Source organism: Pinus tabuliformis, chromosome 7 (assembly GCF_031772625.1).
Source record: "Pinus tabuliformis cultivar Carrire ecotype Pingquan chromosome 7, CPIR1, whole genome shotgun sequence".
Lineage (NCBI taxonomy): Eukaryota > Viridiplantae > Streptophyta > Pinopsida > Pinales > Pinaceae > Pinus > Pinus tabuliformis.
Window position 1 is genome coordinate 697617600 of NC_142293.1, and position 10388 is coordinate 697627987.

At 35.4% G+C, this 10388-nt stretch overlaps 1 pseudogene across 1 annotated transcript; it reads right to left on the bottom strand.

Moving 5' to 3' along the window:
- Positions 1–8654: 8654 nt before the first annotated feature.
- LOC149249420 (uncharacterized) lies at positions 8655–9815 on the bottom strand (annotated as a pseudogene). The gene is made up of 2 exons (XR_016265853.1): positions 9587–9815; positions 8655–9448 (listed from the first exon to the last, which is right to left on the bottom strand). The product of XR_016265853.1 is annotated as an uncharacterized LOC149249420 (transcript).
- Between the last annotated feature and the right edge of the window lie 573 nt (positions 9816–10388).

Below are 10388 nucleotides of genomic sequence, written 5' to 3' on the forward strand. Positions count from 1 at the left end.
TAGGGAAAGATTTTTCAGATTAATGACATAGCATTTTCGCGGTCAATATTTTGAGCCCCACTCTGGTTCATCATCAAGATATTAATATTTCTGAATTCAAACATCTGTAATTCATAATGATTAGAGAAAAACTTTTTCAAATTAATCACATAAAATTTTTGAAATAAAAAATCTACGTCAATAGAAATGCAATACAGATGTAATTTGACAATCAATTGTTAAACATCTAAATTTATTTTATAGCATTAACTAGACATGCATATAATAAACAAAATATTTTCTTATGGAAAAACTCTTCTATTCAAGAGTAAATTCAATTGTTAAATACAAACAACTCATGCTTTCCACTTCCTTTAACTCCAAGGATTGCTTGAGATCAATTAGATTTCCTTTTTCCAGGTATAAATTTGATTTTTTTATAATATGGATACGGAGTTTTCCGGTTGGCCGCTGCACGTAGATATCATAATTTCTTTTTTACTAATCCTCTGCTGATATAGAGAGTTTTTAGCCTCATGACAGGTTTATGTTGGGAATTTTCTGGTAAATTCCAAAACAAATAAACTAAACAGAGAACAATCTCTGTTTTCTCCACAAGATCTTAACACAGGAAAGCTATAACTGATTTCTGAGAACAGAGTATTACATACACCCACAAAAGCTTTGTATTCATTAAAATAAAACTACTGTTACAAAAATATTCTTCCTCTGCCTGAGGGATTACGTCAAAACTTTCAACAAAAATTACTCTGTCTCCATTTGAAAAGATTTATACTGCTGTGTGTAAATTTTTCATTTACGTTTACTGCTGTAAATAAAATAAATTCTTGCATATGTTGTTGCAGTTTTACATTCACATTCAACAAAAAAAACATTACATTCAGGCTCTGCCGAGCATTCCCTTTCTCCCTACTCACGCGCTGCTACGTGCTTACAATGCTTTCTTCTCAAAAAAAATTCACGCTGCTCTATTCTGGTTTTGTTTGTTTCGCACTGCTGTGCGTTTCACCCTTGCATTACAATAGTCAACTAAAAAAAAACATATTACATATGATGCGTATACAACAACAAAAAACAAAAAAAATTACATTGCGTATATTTTTTTTTTAACAAAAAAAATATGACCATACTCCCATACGTATTAAAAACATTTACCTATGCCCATACTTCCCGTGAATTAAACAAATAGTAAAATTAAAATTTTACCAACCCTTACTGACCAGAGTAAATTCATTAATAATTTTACTGTTAAACCTGGCGGTCAAAAACTTTTACTTCACGCAATATTTATTTGTTGCAGGCCTGTACGCATCTTTGTTTCAATCAACGGCTTCAAACCTTCATTTTAATCGAACGATCATCACTCGATCAAGTCACCCGAACATTATGTCTCGATAAAAAGTGGTTTTGAAAAATGTACTGTGGACACGTGTCAAGTTTTGATTGTATCGGGGGCGTTTGAGGGAATACCGCTGCCTCAGCAAAAGCGGTCCGATGGAGGTTGGCGGTTTTCCTCAGCTGTTTTGGTAGAAGTAAATGCGCGCAGTACAGTAGTTTGAAATTAATATTTCAACACTCCCCTTTAATTTCAACCGTTGGGCGTTCAGTCATACCCAAACACTTCCTCAAAAATTCAAAACTTTTCTAGTCCAATGGCTTGGTCAGAATGTCTGCAACCTGCTCCTGAGTCCTGCAATGTTTTAAAACAATTTCTCCATTGCTCACCAATTCCCTGATGTAATGAAACCTTGTGTCAATGTGTTTCGTTCTCTTATGAAACACTGAATTCTTGGATAATACAATAGCTGAGCTATTGTCACAAAAAATTATCGTTCATTTTTCCTGCTCTTGGCCTAAGCTCCTTAACATTCTTCTCATCCAAACTACTTGACATGCTGCTACTGTAGCTGCCACATATTCTGTCTCTGCTGTAGACAATGCTACAATAGGCTGTGTCTTTGAAGCCCATGAAATGGCTCCTAAAACCATGTGAAAAACATAACCAGATGTGCTTTTCCGATCATCTACACTTCCAGCCCAATCACTATCAGTGTATCCAATTAAATCTGAACATTCTGAGACAGTATATAAAATGCCAAACCTTTTAGTACCTTTAACATACCTCAAAATTCTTTTTGCTGCCTGCCAATGTGCCTCTTTTGGCCTCTCCATGAATCTGGAAATTAAACTAACCACAAACATTATATTTGGCCTAGTTGCAGTCAAATAAATTAGGCTGCCAACTATGCTCTTATACAAGTTAGGATCAAAATCCTTGCTGCTGTCCTCTTTGCTGAGTTTTAATCCCATCACTGTGGGAGTGATTGCTGTCTTGTTGTCCTACATATTAAATCTTTCCAACACTTCATTTACATATTTTTCTTATGAGATAAAAATTCCATTTTCATTTTGATCTACTTCTATTTCTAAGAAGTATCTCAGCAAACCCATGTCAGTCATTTCAAATTCTTCTTTTATGACTGTTTTGAAGTTTTCAATAAGGTAGTCATCATTACCTGTGAAAATAACATCATCAACATATAGCACAACAATTAGTATTTTACCATCTTTTTCTTTGATGTAGAGGGTGGGTTCTCCCTCACATTTTTCAAATCCTTTTTCCAATATATAGGAATCTATCCTACTGTACCATGCTCTTGGCGCTTGCTTCAGCCCATAAAGAGTTTTCTTCAATCTGCACACTTTGTGCTCTTGGCCTTTCTTTTCATAGCCTAGAGGTTGTTCAATGTAAACCTCTTCCTTTAACACTCCATTTAGGAACGCTAACTTCACGTCCATTTGGTAAACTTTCCACTTGTTTTGTGCTACTATGGACAGCACTGCTCTCACGGTTTCCATTCTAGCAACCGGTGCGAAAGTTTCCTCATAATCTCTCCCATACTGCTGCTTGTATCCTTTGACAACCAGCGTTGCCTTGTGTCTTTCTATTTTGCCTTCAGCATTACTTTTGGTTTTGTAGACCCATTTAACTCCAATGACTTCTTTTCCTTTTGGTAGTTCAACCAAATCCCATGTCTTGTTTCTTTCTATGGTATTGATCTCCTCATCCATAGCTTCTATCCATTTCTTATCCTTAATTGCATCTTTGAAATGAATAGGGTCATCAACATGACAATATAAAGCAAACAAAGAATTCATACCTTTATCATAAATGTCACTTAAATTTCTGAACTTCTTACCTCTTTCATTTGGTGTGCAAGTGCTTGAAGACGCACTTGAATTTCCTCCTTGTGGCGTGCTTGGAGAAGCACTTTCATTTCTCCTCAAGGGTGTCTCTTGCTACCCTTGTGTTGGCGCTGCTGTTTGAGGATATATTTCAGCCATCTCCTCATCATCTTCATCATGAGACAAACAATTTTTAACATTCACTGTTTTCTCTATGCTTCCATCCCAAGCTTCCTCCTCAATGAACTGAACATCTCTGCTCACAAAAAACTTCTTGGTAGATGGAATATACACCCTGTAAGCTTTGGATTCCTCACTGTATCCAATGAAAACACATTTCTCCCCTTTGCTGTCCAACTTCTTCCTTAGCTGATCTGGAATGTGTGCATAAGCCACACATCCAAAAACTTTCATGTGGGTGACTTCTTGCTTTCTCCCACTCCATGCTTCTTCTGGCACTTTGTTCATCACTGCTTTTGTACGACACCTATTCAAAATATATACTCCACAGTGTACAGCTTCAGCCCAATAATCATTTGGTAAATGCTTTGCCTTCAACATGCTCCTCGCCATATCCATGATGGTCCTATTCTTTCTTTCAGCTACTCCATTTTGCTGCGGAGTGTACCTTGCTATAAATTGTTTGTGAATTCCATTTTCTCTACAAAAACGTAGAAATTATTTGGAGATATACTCACCTCCTCTGTCAGTTCTTAGAATTTTGATATGCAACCCACTTTGGTTTTCTACAAGTGCTTTGAAATTTTTCAAACACTTCACTTTTGTTCTTCAAGAAATAAACCCAAGTCTTTCTGGTGAAATCATCAACGAATGTTAGAAAATATTGGCTACCTGCTAGTGATGGAATTTGCATTGGTCCACATAAATCTGAGTGGACAATTTTTAAGGGTGCTTTTGCCCTTATGCTTTTCCCTGATGGAAAACTTTCTCTGTGTTGTTTCCCCAAGATACAACCTTCACAAAGGTTGTCCGGTTTCTCTATCAATGGTAATCCTCTTACCATTCCTTTTCTACTCAACAAGTTAAGACCTCCAAAGTTGAGGTGTCCAAATCTCACAACCAATTTTCATCTTTTGGTACGCTTTGGAAAACCTCTTTTATAACTGCTGCAATTTCTTCTTTATTTTTCAAATCTACCCTTATTCTGAGAGGGAACATCATGTTCCTTGTCATCCTCACTTCAGCAATACATCTTTTGCTGGGTGCTATATCCATGATGGTGCGTACATCATTCTCAAAGAAAACATTGTAACCATTTTGAACAAGTTGTCCAATACTCAAGAGGTTACATCTCATTCCAGGAACATAATAGACATCTGCTATGGTTTTCTTTTCACTTTTTTTTGTAAATATTTTTACTTCTCCTTTTCCCATAACAGAAATTTTACTATCAGTCCCAAGTGTGACTTGTGATTTCACATTTTGATCTAAAGCAGAAAACAGGGCTATGTTTCCTATCATATGGTTACTGCAATCGGAGTCTAGAAACCATATATCATCACTGTTTGTTTCAGCCATATTACAAGCTAAAAGCACATTATCTTGGCTGATATTTTCTCTAGTGATATTTGCACTAGATCTATTATTCATATCATGTTGCTTCTTCTTACATTCATTGGCATAATGCCCATATTTTTTTACAGTAATAACATTAGACATTGGATCTTTCATACCTTTGTCCTTGAGCATGATGTTGTCCACTTTGTTGGTTGCTGTCTTTGCCTTGGTTCTGATTTGGATTGCTGCCTCTTCCATGAGCATTTGCTGGACTGTTTCTTCCACCTCTGTTTTGGCTTCTGCCTCTTCCTCTCTTGTTTCCTCTGCCTTGACCTCTTCCTCTTCCAAATGACATCTGGGTCTTGAAGGCTTGCTCTAAAGATGAGTTTCCATTTCTACTCAACCTCTGCTCATGTGTTATCAGTGATGCATGAAGTTCATCAACTGAAAAGTTTGAGAGATCCTTTGCCTCTTCTATGGTGGTGACAATCACATGGAACTTTGAGGGTAGGCTCCTCAACAGTTTCCCCACAATCCTCCTTTCTTCAAGAACTTCTCCATGAGTCATTATTTGTGTGACCAGACCAATTACATGTGTGAAGAATACGTCAATATTGTCTAACTCCTTCATGCATAGATTTTCAAAATCTCTCCTCAGCAATTGTAGTTTTGTTGTCTTCACTTTCTCCATGCCTTGATAGGCTGTCTTGAGAGTTTGCCATGCTTCTTTGGATGTCTTGGCTGCTGCTATCCTTGAAAACACACTCTCATGCACTGCTTGATACAAAAATATGAGGGCTTTTGAATCCTTCTTCTTATTTCTCTTCAATAGATCTTTCCCTGCCTGTGTCAAGTTATTAAACTCTTTTTCATCTCCTGGTTCTTCAAACCCATATTCAACAAGTTCCCATAAATCTTGTGAGGCAAACAGGGCTCTCATGGTTATTGCCCAATAGTCATAGTTTTTCCCATTAAACTGTGGGAGCTGAGTATTAAAAATACCCATGTTAGTGCTGGCGCTGGAGCCAGCCATTCTTTGCACTCTAAACTATGCTTCAAATATTTGACTGTGTATTAAAAATCACTGACTGTCTTCAACAGCTACAAAAGAAAAAAACTTTGAGAAATACCTTGGCTGAGTCTTCACTCTGCTGGAGAAGTTGCTGCAGCAAAAATCCTTCTTTCAGCTTCTTTGACACCTTCAAAGAGCCTGGACAAGCTCTAATACCACTGTTGAGAATTTTCTGGTAAATTCCGAAACAAATAAACTGAACAGAGAACAATGTTCTGTTTTCTCCACAGGATCTTAATACATGGAAGCTATAACTGATTTCTGAGAACAGAGTATTACATACACCCACAAAAGCTTTGTATTCATTAAAATAAAACTGCTGTTACAAAAATATACAAAAATATTCTTCCTCTGCCTGAGGGATTACACCAAAACTTTCAACAAAAATTACTTTGTCTCCATTTGAAAAGATTGACTGTTGTGTGTAAATTTTTCATTTACATTTACTGCTGTAAATAAAATAAATTCTTACATATGCTGCTATAGTTTTACATTCACATTCAACAAAAAAAACATTACATTCAGGCTCTGTCGAGCATTCCCTTTCTCCCTACTCACGTGCTACTACGTGCTTACAATGCTTTCTTCTCAAATAAAAATTCACACTGCTCTGTTCTGGTTTTGTTTGTTTCGCACTGCTGTGCGTTTCACCCTTGCATTACAATAGTCAATTCAAAAAAAACATATTACATACGATTTGTATGCAACAACAAAAAACAAAAAAAAAAGAATACATTGGGTATATTTTTTTTTTTAACAAAAAAAAATATGACCATACTCCTGTACGTATTAAAAACATTTATCTATGCTCATACTTCCCGTGAATTAAACAAATAGTAAAATTAAAATTTTACCAACCCTTACTGACCAGAGTAAATTCATTAATAATTTTACTATTAAACCTGGCGGTCAAAAACTTTTGCTTCACGCAATATTTATTTGCTGCAGGCCTGTACGCATCTTTGTTTCAATCAATGGCTTCAAACCTTCATTTTAATCGAAAGATCATCGCTCGATCAAGTCACCCAATCACCCAAACATTATGTCCCGATAAAAAGTGGTTTTGAAAAATGTATTGTGGACGAGTGTCAAGTTTTGATTGTATTGGGGGCATTTGAGGGAATACTGCTGCCTCAACAAAAGCGATCCGATGGAAGTTGGCGGTTTTCCTCAGCTGTTTTGGTAGAAGTAAATGCACGCAGTACAACAGCTTGAAATTAATATTTCAACAGTTTATACTAAATTCAAATCAATTGTAATTACAGTTAAATTTTAATCTCTAAAAGATACCGTGAACAAAATATTATAAATAATTGAAATAGTATTTTATACCAACCCACTTCACGCATGAAGGAAGACGGACATCGAATATCGTGTGAATAAGTTAAGGACAATCAAGAAGTTTAGTTAATCAAGGCTTTGGCTGGTGTCTTGTCTTATGTTTGGCTTTCAAGCTCTCGGAACACTGGGGATACAGATATAAATGAGGTATATGGTATGTGTTTTTCACTAGCGACATTAGATTAGCCAATTAAGATTAAGTGCTTCCATTTTCAAGGAATAATCTTTTTACCAACAAGCCAAAGGGAAAGAAAGGTCTGTAAATGTGAGATACTGGATGGGAGTTTACGGTGAGATAGACCTTACACTAGTGGTTAATTATGATTTAAAAGTTTTTTAATGATTTTTAATATTATTTATTTATAAGAGTAGTGGGTTTTTAATTAATCTATAATGGCTAATAGAAATAATAGAATTAGGGTCAGGTCAATTTACTCTTTGGATGAGTACAGTGATATAATGAAGTTGATAAAAATTTTAAACTAATGGAAGAATTTTAATTATTTAATTTTGAAAATAAATGGTTTGGGAAAGTTTGTTATAATATTAAATGAGTTTATATTTTAATAATTAATATTATGAAATATTTTGAATTTAAAACATTATTGTTTAATATATTTTAAGAAGGAATTAATATTATAAATCAATAAATTCTTTTTTAGTTAATCTGCTTTAAATTACCTTGCCACATTTGTTTCAAATTTTAACTAATATATAAATTTTTTTAATTGTCAAAATTATAAAATTAATTTAACCAAACAAATTTGTGAGTGGTAAGGTATTCAGGTTTTGATGTAGTTAAGGCTTTGATTACTCAATATCTCTGAGTAAGTTTTATAGTGCATCTCTAACTTTTGACATATAAATCAAGGAAGTGTAATAATGCTTCCACCAAGTTTTGACACTCAACCCTCCACTTTCACTTGGTATGATAAGCTACATGCATTAAGCAACACACACCTTCTTGTCATCTCGAAAGATACTTGTCCTACAATCAATAGATAGCATCAAATACATTTACACACAAAGGGAATATAAACTATAATAATAAGAAAAGAGGCAAAGTGTGCATTCAAGGAGTAAACAAACAAACAAAAATAAAACTAAAATAACCCAATTCCCTTTTATGAATTTGTTGTTCTTCAAATTGGGTTATGACATATGCTTCCAATGATGTCATTGTAAATCAAGCTATACAGCAAGCCACTCATAATTATATTTGTAATAGATATTTGTCACATAGAAAATATGATTTTATTAAAGCAATAAATTTATTCATCATCCACTATTAACTTAACATTGACCACTGTAATTCATCAAATTTAACTTTAAAAAAAATATATTTTATATTATTTAAAAAATAAATTTTCAAATATTTGATTCTGCCTAACTTGAAAGCTATAAATATAACTTTTATATTATTAAAAAAATTATTTTTCAAATATTCTACAATCGGATATAAATGTAAAACTTACGGGCCAGAGTAAAAGCAGTCAGCCATATAAAAAATAAAGCAGTGATAAAGTACTCAGTCATATAAAGTAATAAAGTAGTGATATGAAGCAAAACTATGACAACTTTATCCCAACTACTACACCCCAACTTGACATAGATCACAAACTCAGGTCAAACTTGATAAAGGCCAGACAAACGAAACACAAAAGTGACCACTAATATGTGGCTTCAAAGGGGCAAAGTGCCTACCAGCACGTACAGTGGTATTTTGCAGGTGTAAATCTTGTTTTCATCACCCCATGCCTCTCTCAACCTTCTCAATACCGTTTCATTCAGAAGCTCGACGCCCCTCTCTCTCGCTGTGACCACCCTAGTGGGAGAATTGCACAATACCAAAAGCTTTTCGAACGACAGCTGTATCTCCATCTCCATTTCCAAGGGATTACCTTCGCTCCCCCCTCCATTTTCTAGCACCGATTCGAACGGGAACAGCAGCTTCCTATATCCATCCTTTACTATATCTATATCCATCATTGGGTGCCGGTACGGCATGGTTGACTCCAGGAATTCTGCAAACACTGCATCGACAGCGGGACTGACGCTGAGATTCTCATAAGTCCACACAGCTATCACACCCCTTGGTTTTCGCAGGAGGCATTTAACTTAGGAGAAAAAGGTGTCGAGGTCGAACCAGTGGACTGCCATGGCCACCGTCACCAGATCCGTCGATCCCTCCTTCCCCACAATCGAAAACAGTTCTTCATCTGTCATAATGGGCGGAGTGACAACATACGTCACTTTCGGATGCTTCCGAGCCAAATCCAGCTGCTCCTTGCTTCTGTCTGTGGCGATCATGCGATCGTAATGCTCTGCAATCTACGCTCTCATAATTTCACTAACTCTATTTTTGGCAGCAATGATCTCATAATTTCATGTGAAACATGACAATTACTAGATATGAAAAGAAGAGCAAGACAGTGAAATGAAATGAAAGAAAAGGGTAAGAGAGGTTACAGAAACAGAAGCTTGGCCATTGCCTGCACCCACGTCCCAAGCCAGTTGGTGATTGGCAGTGAGAGATGCCAACATGGAAAACAACGATGCAGGATAACCAGGCCAGCTGTCTAAATACTCCTTTGCTTGTTTATCAAATGGCCCTGCCATTTCTCCTCTGTATTTTCGCGCAATCGCTGCGAAAGAAGCGGCGGCTTCCGGTGTCTCGCTCATGCCCACGCATGCTTTATAGAAAGTGCGCACGATTTAAGCAATTTTTTGTTACGTATGGTGCAAGTAATGTGCCTTATCTTCTTCATTGGGATTTTTTTGGGGTTTTTCTAATTATTTAAAGTTTTCCCTTATTTTATGGTTTAAAATGAATTTTCAAATATATGAATAAATTTAATTCAAATAATTTTTTAAATAAATTCCATTTATTTAAAAAAAAATAGCAACTTATTTTTGCGAAATAAACAACTTGCCACAAATTTTCAAACAAATTCCATTGAAAATATATATTTAAAAAAAAAATCTCCAAAACTTAAAATAAGTAAACAACCGCGAAATAGTTCAATGTTGTGCAAATAATGATCTTTATCCTCATATATTCAAATGTTTCTATAATGACATTTTTTTATTTTTACTCATTTTTATGTTGAAGGTGTCTCTTTTTGAAATTCGTCACGTTAAGTATTGTCTACTTCTTTCATCTCCATATGACATAAGTCCCGACGTTTATACCCATGACATATATCCGTGTGTACGCTGCTATAGGCTGGAATCTTTGTTCGATTGGGACTCCACAACTCTGCAAATATCA